Source organism: Coenobita brevimanus, chromosome 3 (genome assembly GCF_032717465.1).
Source record: "Coenobita brevimanus isolate Jiangsu-jjx chromosome 3, ASM3271746v2, whole genome shotgun sequence".
Lineage (NCBI taxonomy): Eukaryota > Metazoa > Arthropoda > Malacostraca > Decapoda > Coenobitidae > Coenobita > Coenobita brevimanus.
Window position 1 is genome coordinate 18,415,441 of NC_136956.1, and position 18,009 is coordinate 18,433,449.

Here is an 18,009-nt window from a genome sequence, read left to right on the forward strand (position 1 = left end):
AAGATGGTGATGTAGTCGTGCATGTAGTAGGGGTGGTTGTGGTAATATTGGTAGTAATGATATAAGTGGTTGTGGTATTATTGGTATTATTGGTGGCTCAGTCGGTAGAGAGGTGGCCTGCAGTTCTACCGGACCCAGGTTCAAATCCCTGCTGGGGCAGGGAACAGTTTAAGGATTTGAATTTCATTAAATCAGACTTTACTGATCTACCAGAAGACCTGCCGACACGTAAAAATACCCCCGCTAATACCAATACACCAGTCCTGTATGAGACAGCCCTAGCATGTATTCAATATGGACGGTGGGTGTCAGCCCCGAAGTGGTGACATGTAGAGGTGTGTGGTATGTAGGAGGACTACTGGGCCTTGAGAGCAGGCTGCGAAGCCTATGCCCAGATCCGGACACATAATAAAAAAAAAAAATGTCGCGATAGATATATAGTCTGTTGCTGAATAATATGGCTGCCGTTCTGTGTACCCGACAGTGATGAGTACGTCGAAAAGTTCTATATATCTGTTTATCTTTCTATCTCTCTATCTACAGCCAACCGCCCTAATCCCGTAAGGTAAGACCTCAGTCAATTTGCCTTCATGCCTCCCTGTCCCCTGCCATAACGTTGCCATCCCCCTAACTTATACCTCCGCCTCTCATACACTTCTCCACTCCATCACTCCATCTCATCCACAGGCTCCCCCTATCTCAACCCCCTCTCTCGTATACATCTCCTTTCCATTACTCCATCTTATCCTCAGTCTCCCTCTTTCTCCCCCTCCCTCTTTTTCACTCACATACACTCCTCGTTAGTTTCTCACTCTCCATCTCCCAACTCACACACGCCTTTTTCATATACCTGTCCACGGCATCCTTCCATCTCATCCTCGGTCTCCTCCTTTCTTTCCCACCCTCCAGCTCACATAGATACATAAATTCATTACCATTTTTTAAGTAATACATTGCCAATGAACAATTAATGCAGAAAGAAGATGATTAATATAAAGAACATTTACACAAATAGCACCGAATTTAGTTTTGAGTTTTACTAAAAAAAAAAAAAAAAGAAAAAAAAAATTCTCTAATTTACATACTGCGTGCAGCTCTGATAAATAAAAAATAAGATAGTAATTAAATCAAATGAAAATAAACGAATATATCTGGAAAGAGCAAGAATTGCTTGAAAGACTTCGATAATCTGAAAGTGTTTACAGCATAGCAATATATAAAGATTTTTGGCGGTAGGACTGGTACCAGTAAGAATTAGAGGAGAAAAAGAGGGAAGGAGAGAGAAAGAGAAAGATTAAGGAAGAATGAGGAAGGATTAAGAGGGAGACTATCTATCTATCTATCTATTGCCAGACGCCTCAATCCCGTTCGGGGTGGCCACAAACAAATCGCCTCCACGTCGCTCTGTCCCCCGTCATTTCACTGCCCCTCTCCCAACTCACACACCCCTCTCTCATATACCTCTGCACCCCATCCCTCCATCTCATCCTCGGCCTCCCCCTCCCTCTTCTCCCTTCCAGCTCACTCACATACACTCTCTCCGTCAGTCTTTCACCCTCCAACCTCTCCACATGGCCAAACCACCTCAGTGTATTCCTTCTAACGCTTCCTATCGCATCCACATCCACACCACAACGCTCCTTTATATCCTCATTTGTCGGCCTGTTTCTCCATGTGACTCCACAGGCTCCTCTTAAATAACTCATTTCCACTGCTCTCACTCTTGACTTGTGTCCTTCCAACAACGTCCAAGCTTCACTACCATACGTTAGAGTTGGTATCACAATACTGTCATGTAGTAACTTTTTCTCTTCCATGCTCACTTCCCTGCTTCTTATCACTGCTTTCAAGGAACCAGCAACCTTTTTTCCCTGCTGTACCCTTTCAAGCACTTCACCCTCCAAACCTCCATCCTTACTCATCACACTACCCAAGTACTTAACCCTTCGTGAGCTGATGGGGTCCCTGCAGACCCCAGCATGTTTTGAAAATGATGCCATTAAGCCATTTCTTATTTTTTCAGCCTGACTGTCCCTGACTTTTACTGTAGATGGTTGTTGTATATGGACATAATTTTTGAGGAAAAAAGCCTGTAGCATTTAGGAGTGACAGGGTAAAAAATGTGTGGGGGGTCCGCTGAAACCCCACCTCGCCTTCCGTGTGACTATTTTTTTTTTTTTTCTGATTTTTCTGATTTTTCAGATTTTTGACATCTAAAGACAATGTCAATTCCAAAATCAATGTTTTATAACAGATATTTGTTGGCAGATAATGACCAACCCAATATTTTTGAAGACAATGATTTAGACAGTGATTTATCTGACGGTGATGGGTATGTTTGATATGACTGTCTACCATAACCATTCTGCTGCATAACATTGTACAAGTCTCTTTTCTTTGTATTTGTGAAAACAAGTATTATAATTTAGTTGTTTTCCCATTATAAAAGTAAGTTTTATATATATTTGCATGATACTGAAAACCAAAATTATTGTATCTAATTTGAAACTTTATGATTATGTTATCATACTTTATACCAAAGCTTGTAATTATGTAAAGAACCTATTCAATAAGTACTGACAATAAAACATTCAAATAAGTATAGTTTCAGTGTAACCAGACTGAAACTTTAATAAATTTCTGATCAATGTAAATAATTTTCTAAAAAATTCAATATAAAATAAAAAACAAAACAAAAGGGACACTGGTGGGTTGGCTCCACGTGCCATGTCCTGGGCAACATATGCACAAAATTTAAATGATGTAGCTTTATGTATATGGCAGAAATCCACCAAAAACTCTTGGGGTCCAGTGGGACCCCATCAGGCTCCCGTGTAATTTTGCAAGGCTCAGCTCACGAAGGAACGTACTCACATTGTCCAGTTCCTCACAATCCAATCTCGCTGTACATTCACTGAATTCACCTCTCTCAAAGACCATCACTTTACTCATCCCTACTTTCACCTTTAGATTCTGTCTCTTACACACTCTCCCAAACTCATCCACCAAGCCTTGCAGCTCTCCTTCGTCTTCACTCAACAACACAGTATCATCTCCAAACAACAGTACAGGGAGTTTCCAAACACTACCCTCTCTCACCAGGGCCACTCCAACTTCCACTACCCTACCTTGTACTACTTTTATTATCCCTTCCATGTACAGATTGAACAACCATGGAGACATGACACATCCCTGTTTCAACCCAACTTTCAAAGAGAAAAATTCACGCAGGTCACCATCCACATGCACTGCAGCCTTAGCACCATCATACATACTCTTCACAGCATTCAACAACTTCCCATCTACTCCATATATTCTTAATACTTTCCACAATCCTTGTCTATCCACCCTGTCATATGCTTTCTCCAAATCCATGAAAGCTGCATACAACTTCTTTATAGAAACTTTTCCACTAAAGATCTAAGAATGAATATCTGATCTATACAACCCCTTCCCTTCCTAAAGCCTCCCTGTTCTTCTCCAACTAATTCCTCTGTTCTTTCTCTAACTCTGTCAATAAGTATCCTACCATACACTTTTCCTATTATACTAAAAAGACAGATGTCCCTATGATTACCACACACTTCTTTTTCCACTTTTCCTTTGTACAAGGGAATAATTATACCTGACTTCCAATCCTTCGAGACTCTACCTTCCTCCCAGGCCAATCTCCACATTTTCCACATCCATTCTACTACTATCTCTCCCCCAATCTTCAGCATTTCACCACACACTCCATCAATTCCTGGGGCTTTCCCCGATTTCATTTTCTTCATTGCTTCCACAACTTCTATCCTACTGATTTCTTCCTGTCTTCTCACCTCCCTTCTTCTCCCAGCCATTCCCCAGCCACTTATACTCGCATTACTTCCATCCTGTATGTTCAACAATTCCGTAAAGTGTTCTCTCCATCTGCTCACTTTTTCTCCCTTCTCCACTAGTAATCTACCATTTTTATCTTTCACTCCCCTGCTAACTTCACTTCCACCCTGTCTTACTCTTTTCACCTCTTTGCAGGACATTTTCTTACAGTCCCTCCACTTTACACTCAAGTTCCTTCCAAATTCCTCATCCGCTCTCTTCTCACTATCTCTTACTAATCTTTTCACCTCTCTCTTTCTTTCTACATATAACTCTCTTCCACCTCTCAACTTCTTCCACGCCCCTATTTCTCATCCATTCATTGTATGCTTTCTTCTTTTGTGCCACAGCCCGTCTCACCTCTTCATTCCACCATGCTGTTCCTTGCACACCCCTCCGTCTTCTCTTCCTTCCACACACCACATCACATGCTGCACATATTTCTTCTGTAAATATCCTGCACACACCTTCCACGTCCCCCATCTGCTTCAATTCATATTTGCCCAATCGTTCCTCCACTTCTCTCTTATACTTTGCCTTTTTCTCATCCTCTTGTAACCTTTCCACTCTCCTTACAAATACTCCTTCTTCCCGTCCTTCCCTTCTTCTATTTCTCCATTCTAATTGGACCTTGATTCTGGCCACCACCAAGTAGTGGTCAGAAAGTCCACTCCCCCAACCTCTATAAGCTCTTGCATCCATTACACATTTTCGCATCCTTTCATCCACACACACATAATCAATCATTGCCTTCCTTTTATTCAGTTCACCAATCACCCTTCTCATCACTCGCCATATATACCTGTGGATCATTTTGTGCCTGAAGAGGGTATTGGCTATCACCAACCCCCTCCCAGCACAAATGTCCACTAATGCACTGCCATTCTCATCTGTCTTAGCAGGCACACCCCACTCACCAACTATTCCATCCACCTTCACATTCCCTACTTTACCATTCATATCACCGATCAAAAACCCTTTCTCATTCCTTCCAAACTTTTCCATGCACACTTCCACATTTGTCCAGAACTCTTCTCTCACTCTGCTTGCACGATCTTGCGTTGGCGCATACACACACACACACAATCGCCCACATTTGTATTCCAACTTTCAATCTTACCCACACAATCCTTGACCCAACTGTTCCATACTTTCTTATGCTCTTCTTTCATTTTTACTCACATTTTTACCCCCTCGGGAGCAGGGGGGTGGTTGCTTTCTCAGGCAGAGGAACTCCTTAAGAGTGAAATGGCTGGGAAGCATGCCGGCACGTGACTGGCTACAGCATAGCTGGGTCTTTCGGGTGTGGGCAGTCAGGCAAGTTAGCTGCCTACTGCGACTGCAACACAATGGCGAGGTGTTCAGGAAGTTAGCCAAAGAAACCTTGATGGACTCTGAAAGAACAATAATGGCCCCCAGTCCCGTGCAGCCCTTAAATGGGCAGGGGGTGCTAAGAATCTCACGGTTGCCTCAATTACAATCTAATTCCTTTGTCAATGCAAAAAATACAATTAAAATTGGTAACTGGAATGTGAGAACGCTAAATCATGACGGTAAAATCGATGAGTTAGTGAAGGTTTTTCAAAATTACGGACTTGATATTTGTGCTCTGACAGAAACTAGATTAACTGGAGTCGATAAGTTGGATTTGGAGGATGGTATACGTTTATTGATATCTGGTCGACAGGACGGAATGCATTATCAGGGAGTAGGATTGCTGGGTTGTAAGGCAAATAAGGCTTTATGTGAGTGGGATCCTATAGATGAACGATTGTTATACGCACGGTTTAAATCAAATCGTGGCAACATCAGTCTGTTTGTGTGTTATGCACCTACTAATGATGCACTCGATGAAAGGAAAGACACATTTTATGAAAAGTTGCAAGAAGGAGTAGGAAGGGTACCTAGACATGATGTTTTGATCTGCGTTGGAGACTTTAATGCAGTAATGGGCTGTTCAAATGAGGGATTTGAGGCATGTATGGGTAAGATGGGAGTTGGTAGTAGGATGAGTGAAAACGGAGTGAGGTTTGGAAGCTTCTGTCTAGCAAATGACTTAGTCATCGGGGGCACACTCTTTCAGCATTGCAATATACACAAGACAACTTGGGTGTCGCCGTGTGGAAAATATAAAAATCAGATTGATCACATCGCTATCAGTAGGAGGCATAGAAGTTCTCTGCTAGATGTTCATGTTAAACGGGGAGCGGATATTGGTAGTGACCATCAACTCAGCATTGCAAAAATAAGGTTTAAACTAAAAAATCAGAAGAAGGAAAATCTGGTGTTGGTAGATACGATATTGTTAAGCTTAGAAGGGAAGGAGAAGAAAAGGAGGAATTCAGATTAGAATGCAGAAATAGGTTTTTGGTGTTGGAAACGTTGGAAGAGGGGGAGAGAAGTGTAGATGAGATGTGGGAGGATGTGAACAAAGTTTTGCATGAGACTGCTGAATGTACGATTGGAAGGAGACATAGATTCAGGAGAAAGAAATGGATATCGGAGGAAACATGGGATATGATAAAAAAGAGAGGTGAGGCTAAATTGAGGAGTGAGATGCAATGCGTTGATGAACGAGAGATTGAAGTAGCAAGAGCTGCGTACTGGAGTTTGAATTCAGAAGTAAGAAGGTTAGCTAGGAGAGATAAAAGAAGATGTGTGGATGAAAAGGTTGCAGAGACTGAAATCTTAATAAACAAAAATGATGGACAGAGTCAAAGAATAGCATATGAATCGATTAGAGAACTGAGTGGTAATGCAGGTAAACGCAAGGAAATACCAGTTAGAGACAGGGAAGGAAATTTATTGACCAAAGATGGAATATTAAAAACAGATGGAAAGAGCATTTTGAGACAGTTCTTAATAGACCAATACCACCAGAAGAGGATATACCGTCTGCTCAGGAAGATTTAAATATAGAAACAGGAGAGTTGAGGCTTGCAGAAGTGGAGAAAGCAGTAAAACAGTTAAAGAATAATAAGGCACCAGGGGAGGATGGTTTATTTCCGGAAATGTTTAAAGTGGAGGGGGATAGATTAATAATGATCTTGACCAAGCTATTCAATAAGATATGGGTGACGGGGTTACTACCGTCAGTTTGGAAGAATGGTGTAATTGTTAAAGTTCCGAAGAAGGGAGACCTGAGTGAATGTGGTAATTGGAGGGGAATCTCTTTGTCACCGATAGCTTTGAAAGTTTTCAGTAGAGTGTTGTTAAATAGGTTGGAGCCGGTGGTTGAGGGTATTCTGAGGGATGAACAGGCTGGTTTTAGAAAGGGACGTGGTTGCAATGATCAGATCTTTATAGTTAGGCATTTGATGCAGCAAGTTAATGAAATGAGAGTACCGTTAAGTCTTTGTTTTGCTGATTTTGAAAAGGCTTTTGATAGTGTTTCGAGAGAGACTATGGGGAAGATCATGAGACATTATGGAATACCAGAGGAGTTTGTGAGGGTCATTATGAACATGCATGAGGACACATTTTGTAAAGTGATGGTTGATGGTTGTCTGAGTGATTCGTTTGAAGTCAAGTCCGGAGTAATTCAAGGTGGTGTTCTATCGCCTTTACTATTTATATTGGTCATTGATTACATTATGAAACGCGTTGGAACAGAAACCGGTGCAGGTATACTTGGGGAGAGAACAGGAAACTTTTGGATTTAGATTATGCAGATGATATAGTTTTGATTTGTGATGGGCCAGAAGAGATGCAGAGAGTGTTGGACTGTTTGGTGAGTGAAGGTTGCAAGGTGGGTTTGGTTAATAATTGTGGAAAAACTGAAATAATCAATATGAATATGGAAAATGCGCAGGAATGTGTAATTGGAGGTATGGTTGTAAAGCAAGTTGATAGGTTTAAATATTTAGGTACTTATTTAGCCAAGGATGGTTCTTTGAACTTTGAATTCGAGGAAAGGTTAAAGAAGGCTAATCAGGCAATGGGAATGCTTAAAAATATTTGGAATAATAACAATTTCTCTGTGCATACAAAAATCAAACTTTATAAGGTAATGGTTAGGAGTATCTTAATTTATGGACACGAGTCTTGGTACAGCACAGTGACTATGGAAAATAAATTCTTGGTGTTTGAAAATAAAGCACTTAGAAGAATATTAGGAGTTAATGGTGGGAAAGGATACCAAATAGTAGAATTAGAGAAATAACGGGAGTGCAGCCGATCGATGAATATGCTAGATTCTCACGATGGAAGTGGCTAGGACATGTGTATAGGAGACAGGGAATAGTACGAGGTACACCAGGGTGGGTGGCACTTGGTAGGAGAGGTAGAGGAAGGCCAAAAGAGACGTGGGTGAGGACAATGAGACGGGAAGCTGGAGATGAGTGTTGGGGAGATCTTGAGGAGTTAGCACAAGATAGGATGTGGTGGTGTGAGTTCATCGAGGCCCTATGCATCCCCGAGGGTGCCACAGGAAATGATTGATTGATTGATTGACTATACATACTCCTTCTTTTGCCCTCTCATGCCCACCTACTCCTGCACATATACCCCATCCATACAACCATTCTCTCACACTCTCACCTCCCCATTTCGTTTCAGTTATTCCGCATACATCAACTTTCGCACCCTCAAGCACCTGGACAATCTCTCTCTCTTTCACCTCATCATTCGCTCCCCTTACATTCCATGTTCCAATTACCATGTCCTTTGTCCGGTCCTTGGTCGTCATCGTTTGGTCAGTCCTTGTCCGAGGCTTATTGTTTGTCTTTTTAGTTAGTTGTTTTCCAGGGAGGGGCACTAACCCTCCGCCAACCCTTTTAGTCGCCTTTTACGACAAGCAGGGATACTGGGGAAGTATTCTTGAAAAAAAAACCCTACCCACAAGGGGAAAGAGGGAGACAAAGAAAGAAATCGAATGGAGAAATGGCAGAGGAAAGTAGGGAAGGAGAAGGAGGAAGATAAAGGAAGGATGAAAATCGAGGAAGGAAGGAAGGAAGGAAGGCGAAGAACTGGAGAGAGGAGGAAAGATCGATTTGGACTGGGAAGGCGCAAGGGAGTTGGGAGAGAAGAGAAAGAGGGAGGGAGGAACTGGGAGAGAGAGGAGGGTACTTGAGACTGAAAACAGTGAGGTAGGGAGGCATGAAATAGCCAGAAGCAAAAAATTGAAAGAAGGAGGGGAAGGAGAGAAGGCAGAAAAAGAAGACAAAGGGAGAGAAAGAGCGGAGGAAAGGGAGCTAGAAGGAGTTGAGGAAAAAGGGAGTGATAGAAGACCTATATGGTGTCAGAGAGAGAGAGAGAGAGGAATTTAGTCAGGTGCAGGGAGGGTGATTGGGTGAATTTTGAGGTGTAGTGGGCCGAGATTACGAGTGTTGGGAGGGAGGGAGTGAACGGAGAAAAGGAGGGAAGTAAGGATGGAATGGAGAGAAAGGGAGAGAAAAAGAGTCGAAAAAGATGATGATGAGGAAGAAGAAGTAGTAGTAGTAGTGGCAGTAGTAGTAGTAGTAGTAGTAGTATAGAATGGAGAGAAGGAGAAAGAAATGCAGAAGTTCACTATTGCTGGGATTAGTAGTAGTAGTAGCAGTAGTGGTGGTGGTGGTGGTAGTAGTTGTAATAGTTGTAGTAGTCGTCGTCGTCGTCTCCTTAGGAGTAGTAGTAGTAGTAGTAGTAGTAGTAGAAGTAGTAGTAGTAGTAGTAGTAGTAGTAGTCGTGGTAGTAGTAGTAGCAGTAGTAGCAATAGTAGTAGTAGTAGCAGGTGTTGCTGTTGTTGTAGGTTCATCTGAAATGTGAACTCACCGGACTGCAGGCTTAAGCTTCCGCCCTTTTCCAGTCCATCTGCGGGATAGGGAGGGAACTGAGGGGCGTTTGTATAACCAGGGAGTCGATCTGTCCAGTTACATCGGTGCCACAGACTGAAGATGTCCCTCCCAAGTATGCAGGGAAAGGAGAGAGAGAGAGAGAGAGAGAGAGAGAGAGAGAGAGAGAGAGAGAGAGAGAACTAAGATAGCCTGAGGGACAGTGAGGGATATTGAAAGAAACTATGAGGACAGGGGAAAGTGTGACAGAAGGGAAGAGTAGGAGCTTTGGGAAAATTGCGTGAAGATGGAAAATGGGTAAAGGTGGCAAAAGAGGCTGGGAAAGATAAATAACGTTGAGGTGAGCGAATAAACCGAACTGAAGGTGAATGAATGCATCCGTGAGTGGGAAATGTGGGAATTAGATGAATAAAGCAGTGTAAAAGAAAAGCACAGTGATATCGAGAGAAACTTAAAGCGAATGAGTGAGTGAAAGTTAAAGAGTGTTTGTGGTTAGCGTGTCAGGGGTAGTGAATGGGATCAGAGTGAGGACGGTCCATATATTACTAGGTGGACCAGGGCCAAGAGAGAGATGGTCCACAAGGAGGACACCCTTCCATACTCTCTCCCTCAATCCCTGTTCTTCCCTCTCACCTCTCTCTCTCTCTCTCTCTCTCATCTACCTGATTTTTTTTTTTTCCTGCCATCCCTCTCTCGCTCGGTCATTTTTTCCCCTCTTATAATGCTATAGGCTTTAACTTCCTCCTTCCTTTTTTCCCCTACCTCACTCTCTCTCCACCACCATTTTCTCTCGGTTTCTCGCGTCTTGATTCTCTTCCACATTCGATCCTTTAATCTATTCCTCCTTCCATATCTCCCTCCTTTCCGTCAGCTCTCCCATTCACTGCTCATCTTTGATTCCCTTTCTTCCTCTTCATTTCTTTTTCCCGTTCACTGTACCTCTTTGACTCCCTCTATCTCTCCCGCCTTGTTTATTTCTCGTTTGGCACGGTAGGCTACGTTATTCTGTCTTAAAACACTACAGATGACACAGAGGTGAATCAACGTCGATATCATAAGCCGTATTTAAAATTAAGTTGGTAGTCTAAGCTCACACTGTCAACAAACATCCTGTCGATGGATTATTATTATTATTATTATTATTATTATTTTGTATATGTGCATAATTTTAGAAGCGAGTTTTCTGATCCCTTTAGCGGGCAGCTAGCCAGTACTGGATACCTAAACACGTGTTTCCCCGCAAGCATGACGACATTCTATGATGACGTATGTGGCATGATTTGACTCCAACCAATAGTAGCACTCCTCAGCTCTCTATGTAGCCAATCACAACTCGCTAGCCCCCGCCAGAGCGGAGCTGTGGTGCAGAAACCAAGGCAGTGTACGCTTAGCAGCCATAATAGAAAGTTGGACTTGAAGTTACTCCCGGTTTCACTTCCCCCACACCGTTATTTATGGAGGTAAGTTCATGAGAGTTTAGCATAACATAGCCAAATAAATGTGCTTCATTGTGATATATGTGAGAAATGTGTGGTGCATAGGGAAATAGGTGAAAATGATTGCAACACGAACTGTGTATCCTGACCTGGATAGGTGCCAGGCCTAAGAGAAACCATGTCAGTCCAGTACTGGCTTTTTCACCCGGGCTGCGGGGAACCATAGTCATCCAGTATTGGATATGTTGCCTGCTAGGGAAGTATACTGAACTGTATGATGAATTAGTGATGGTGATTTGCAGGTATAACACAATGTTTGTGTTCCAATGCTATGATGAATATGTGCATTTTTCATCACGAATCTGCAATAGTGAATATGGTGATAGGAATGGTGCATACAACTATGATGGTGATATGTGATGACCATAAATAAATTCTTGAACTTTATGATGAATTAGTGATGCTGATATGCAGGTATAATACAATGTTCGTGTTCCAATACTAAGAAGAATGTTATGAATTTTAGCGTATTTTTTCATCACGAATGTAGTGAATACAGTGATAGGAAAAGTGCATACAGTTACGATGGTGAAATATGATGACCATAAATAAATTCTTGAACTTTATGATGAATTAGTGATGGTGTTTTATAGGGATAATATAATGTTTGTGTTGCAATACAACGATGAATATAATGAGTTTTAGTGCATTTTTTTTTATCACGAATCTGCAATAGTGAATATAGTGATAGGAAGGATGCATTCAATAATGATGGCGAAATGTGATGATGACCATAAATAAATTCTTTTTCAGATTTCTTCTGCCAGGTTTTACAATCAGAGGACCATTAGGCCTCAGTGGGTTGCTCCTCAGACCAGTGCTGACAGTGATTTTGAGCTGTATGATGACACCATTTATGATGATGATGACCTTGACCCAGACTTCGTCCTCAACATTCCTGATGATGAGCTCACACCTGTGGCTTCAGGTTAGTACAGCAAGTGTTGTGTTCTTTATTTAAAAGCAGTTGTTAAGGGGCCTAGTGTTTTAATTACCCCTTAAATTGTTAAAGGGATTGGCTATTTAAATTATAAATGACTCTACCTTACCTTTATAATTGTCTTGTGCTTATTTTCTTTACCTAATTTACCTACAGTAACCTTACTTTTTGCCTTCCTTTACTATATTTACCTTCTCTCTGCTTACCTTCCTTATGTTTTTATTTAACTGTCTTTACTTACCATATTATTCTTACCTTCCATTTACTTACTTTTCTATACTTACTTTGTCATCTCCCTACAGGCTCTGTGACCCGGGTGTGGCCTCATGACATGCCAGACGACACTGAAGATGAAGAGGACAGTGAGAATCAAGAACCCCGGGCTCACAGGAGGGCCAGGATCAGCAAGCAACTTGACCCTGAGCGCTCTTGGAAAAAGGAGGACATCACCTACCCACCTTTGCCAGAGTACAGCCACCCAGTGCCTGAATGCCTCCGCTTACCATTTGAGTACTTTCAGGACACGTTCACCGTTACCCTGCTGGAGGATATAGTGTACCAGACGAACCTTTATGCCCGACAGAGGGATGTCAGCACAACGTTCGCCATTGACAAACACGAGCTCCTGGCGTTTATAGGGATCATCATTTATATGGGCATAATCCACCTGCCTAGCAGCGAGGACTATTGGGGTGTGATGACCAGAATTCCACAGGTTGCTGATGTGATGTCCTCCAAACGTTTCCGGCTGATAAGGTCCCTCTTGCACTTCAATAACAACGAGCACGTGCGGTCTTCAACAGACAGGTTCTACAAGATCTGGCCCATCTTCTCTATTGCCAGCCAATTCCTGAAGGTCAAGGCTACCCCAACACAGTTTGGGGATGAAGTGATTTTGGCATACAAGGGGATGAGAGCTGGGAACTTGCGTCAGTACATTCAGACGAAGCCTGACAAGTGGGGATATGAGCTGTTCTGCCGGGCAAGTATTGACGGCTTCATTCATGATATTCTGATGTATCAATGGGAGACAACCTACAGCAGCCACCCAGTATAACTGTCCACAGAGGAGTCAGAGATGAGAGTGAGCAGCAAGACAGTGATTGTCCTGGTCAAGACCCTGAAGAACCCCAGACGTATGGCTATTTATGCTGATAACTACTTCACAAGTATCAGCCTAGTGGAGTACCTAAAGAATCATTATTGTTGCCGATATGTTGGCACAGCAAGGCCCAACAGGATTGGAAATGCATCCCTGATGTCAACCAAGGATATGGAGAAGAAAAATGTGCCAAGAGGGGATTATGACTACTACTCCACCGATGGCATTCTTGCCCTGCGATGGAAAGACAAGTGTGTCACTGTCCTCTCTTCAGATGTAGGGTGCCAACCAGTCAAGAGTATTATGAGGTATGACAGGCACAGCAAGAAAAAGGTCAGTGTCCCATGTCCCAGTGTGATCAAACAATACAATGGAAAGATGGGGGGCATCGACAAGTCTGACATGCTTACACACCTGTACAAGACACCTATGAGGGTCAGGAGGTGGTATATGAAGCTATTTGGATATGCCCTGGACCTCTGCATCTCCAATTCCTGGGTTCTTTACAAGAGAGACTGCAAGGCTCTTCAAGAGAAACCTGTGCCACTAAAGAACTTTAGGCTAGACATCAGCTGCTTTGCCAGGTGTCAGAAGTCCATGGTGCCAAGGGTTACAAGGCTGTCAACAGAGAGTGAGCCAATGTCAGTGCCACACAGGGGTCAGCGCTCACCACTGCCATCTGTAGACAAGAGGTATGATCCAACACAGTTCCACTTGCCCACCTTTGTGTCCAGACGGCATACCTGCAAGCACTGCTCAAAGAAGGGCGACATCCACAGGACAAAGTGGATGTGCACTACTTGCCGAGTTGCTCTATGCTTGTCAGATGCTCGTAACTGCTTCCAGCCCTTCCACATACCACCTGCTCCAGACAGACCATCATCCAGGGAGTCTTCCAAGTCCAGGTATTCTCAACATACCTCATGAAGACGTCCTGCATCTCTACCTCTGTGCCTTCAAAGGATGGCTTTTATTTATTTATTTTTTTTTGGTTAATAAAAACTGCGTTTTTTCCCTTTGAGTTTTATTTCAAAATAAATTATAAACATTTGATAAGATCAATGTCACTGGTGGCCATAATGAACAAATTTGAAAGATAGAATTATGAAATTTTTTACGACCAGTAGCAGGCAAAATACCCAGATCGGGATTTATATGGTTCCTAATAGAACGGGCAAAATAGCCGGAATGGGATAACTAGGGTTACTCTTAAATTGGGCAGGTAGCCAGAATAGGACACTTCATTGTCGCAACTTTGCAACTGAACAGTGCACCAAATAAAACAATTTTCAAAAGTAAAATGTCTTAGAAATTAGATATACTTTAACATACTAAGAAAGATTTTTGGTATCTCCATTATTTCTGAGTGCCTTTTAACCCACCCTGTCTTGTCGACGTATGGGTACATTGCAACGATTTGCATTTGCCAGTCCCGGTGACGTACCAGTACATTGTGCAATTGCAATGTGCATAGTTTCGACAATTTTCAAATTTTGCGCTTGATTTGTGGTACGTATCCTCGCATGACCTTCCCCTACCTGCCACCAGGCGGGGACACTCGGCGACCCTGCGCGACCCGTGCTAACCTGCCACTCATCCACTCACCTGGTAGCAACGGTCCTGCCCAGACATGGCTAAGAGAGGTCTCTCAGAGGGCGAAATGCAAGCCGCCCTGGACGCCTTTACAGGCGACAGTGATTCCCCACTGGACGACGAGGTTGTGGATAAAGATTATGTGCAGCCAGAGGAGGAAGAAACCACCAGCAGTGATGAAGAAGTCCCGTCTCCCAGGAAGCGGCAGTACGTGACTAACCATGCTGCTAGAGAGGGGCAGCCGGCCAAGAAACCACGTGGAACATCCTATGCCTATCCCCAACGTGATTTGGAACCAGATTTCGATGACGAGGACGAGGACGGAGTCGTGGGACGTGCTGCCATGTGGTATGGACGTGAGGTAATCACTCATCATGGCCCAGAGCGCACACCACGTCGGACGAGCAGGTATGGGTCTAGTATTCTGTTTGGGGAGTTAGGAAGTGCCGTGGAGGGAGTGGGGAGTGAAAGGGAAAGTGCAGGGAGGATTAGGGACAGTGAGAGTGACGTGAGTCATTGCTCTCCCTAGGTAGTGTGAGGCGGCATAGTGTATCACGTGGGCCAGTGCGGGTGCGTTCAGTATCACGTGGGGTTGTGATGGAGGGGGAAGGTGGAGAGGAACCACTCCCAAGCATGTCTTATGCTCCCCAATATCCCCTAACACGTGGTCGAGCTAGGGTGCGTGAGAAAGCACGTGGTGTTGTCATGGAGGGGGAAGGTGGGGAGGAACCACTCCCCAGCACGTCTTATGCTCCCAAATATTCCACTACTTCATCCCCACAGCCCCCTAATGTTCCTCAAGGCCGTAAGGGTAAGGGAAAGGGAAAGGGTAAAGGCAGAGGGAAGAGGAGTGACAGTGGGGAAGCCCTCTGCACTCCGTCTCCCCCACCTCCCCCACCAGGATCTCCTCCCCACCCAGACGAAGGCGGTGATGGGGATGATGGGGACGAGGGATTTGTGGGATGGAATTGGGAGGATGGGAGTGATTTTTCTCCCCTCATTCACACCTTCACTGAACAGGGGCGCTCTGGCTGCATTGCTCCCGAATTCACTGTAATTCCACCAGGTTGGATTTTTTCCACCTGTTTTTTAGTGAGGCATTCGTGGAGCAGATTGTATACCAAACCAACCTTTTTGCAAGCACCCAGCGCCTTGAGAGTGAAAGATTGGGAACAAGGAGTAGGCATTCTATCATATATGATTACCCTGTCTCCCTTTCAGAAATGTTCCTATTTTTTGCCCTGGGTTTTTGATGGTTATTATACGAAAGAACAGAATTCCTGCTTACTGGACAAGGGACCCTGTTATGTTTACCCCAATATTTGGGCAAGTGATGAGCCGTAATCAGTTTCAACAAATTCTAAGTCGCCTCCATTTCTATAATGCTCATTATCCTGCAAATGCGAACGACACTGATAAAATGAGGCGAATTAGGTTGGTGTTTGATCACCTGAGGCAAACCTTTCGTTCGTCATTCTATCCCTAAAGAGACCTCGTCATAGACGAGAGTCTCGTGTTGTGGAGAGGTAATATTTCATTTAGGCAGTATATACCCAGCAAAAGGCACCGTTTTGGGTTCAAGATCTTTGTTATGTGTGACTGTAGGACTGGATACTGTACACCGGTGCACAGACAGACATAATAGAAGATCGAAGTATTGGACAGTCGGGAGCAGTGGTAAAGACGATGATAGAAGACTACCTTCATCGTGGTCACGTCCTCTACCTGGACAACTGGTACACTAGCCCTCTTCTCGCTCGTTATCTTCACACGCATGAAACGGGAGTCTGTGGAACCGTGAAGGTGAACCAGCGTCACATGGCCAAGGTAGGGCGGAAACTTGCAAGGAATGAGGTTGTCTTCTTCAAAGCCAACAACATCCTTGCAACTGTGTGGAGCCACAATAGAGAAGTAAGCCTCTTGTCAACGGTTCACCGCCCCTTGATGCACCGTATTGATTCCGTAGATTACCGTAGCGAGAACAGGCGTCACATTTGGAAACCTGAGTGTGTCATGGACTATAACATAAACATGCGTCTGGTGGACCAGTCAGACTCCATGATATCGATGGTAGAGTGTGCCAGGACCACGATGAAGTGGTATAAGAAACTGTTCTTTCACTTCCTAGACATCACTGCTCTGAATTGCCACCACCTTCACGCCATGACAACAGGAGTTCAAGAAACCTTTGAAGGGTTTGTGAGGGAGCTCACAAGAGAGATGTTTGCACGTTATGCTGTAGAAAGGCCCCAACATCGCACCCGCACTGCCCCTATTGCCCAAACTCCCCTGAGAATATCCAGCCGCCATTTCCCCACTCCTATCCCTCCCCAGCCAAACAGACCTAGGCCCCAACACAGGTGTCACGTGTGCAGTAATTCCCGGGTTAGACTCACGACACAGAGGAAGGACACCCGCTATGAGTGCGTTGAGTGTGACGTGGGTCTCTGTATTCACCCATGTTTCAGCGAATATCACACGTTGATGCAATTCTGATATGGTGTGAATGCGACAGGACGCTGAAACTATGAAGTAAATGCGACGAACAGACGCTCAGTGAAAATATCAGTCATGTTGATCTCCAAATATTAGTATAAAGTGCATACGGGTATAACATAAGTGCAAAAATTGTATGTAAGTGTATAAATATGCTGTAAGTGGAAACATACATAGCGAGGGTTTTATGATGCGATATTCTGTCGCTTAGTGCAATAAATACTGCCCATAATTATGTAATTATTATTATTGGAAATGCTTACGGGTATAATATATGTTCAAATTATGGTAAGTGCTGAAATATATTCTAAGTCAAATATTCATAGCGTGTGTATAGAGATGCGATATCCTGACGCTCAGTTGAATGAATAAGGCACGTAATAATGAAAATAGAAGTCAACAAGTGGGAAAGTGTGTAATATATGTGAAGAATTAGTAAATAAGTGTTTGAGTATTATATTGGTCGAAACATTCATTGCGAGGGGATTTTCATGCGATATTCTGACGCTCACTTGAATAAATAATGCCAGTAAGCATGTACAGTGCAGTATAGGGGTGTAAACGTGTGTAATGTAAGTGGGAAAGTATAATTGGAGTGAATAAATAATGTAGAAGATGAAACACGAATGTTTGAGATTGTGGTTGCTATGTGAATATGCGCTAGCATATCGCTAAATGCCCTCGTAATGAATGTAAATAATTGAAAACATTTACAGTGGTGGAGGAAAGGTTCTATGTAAAGGGAAAAAT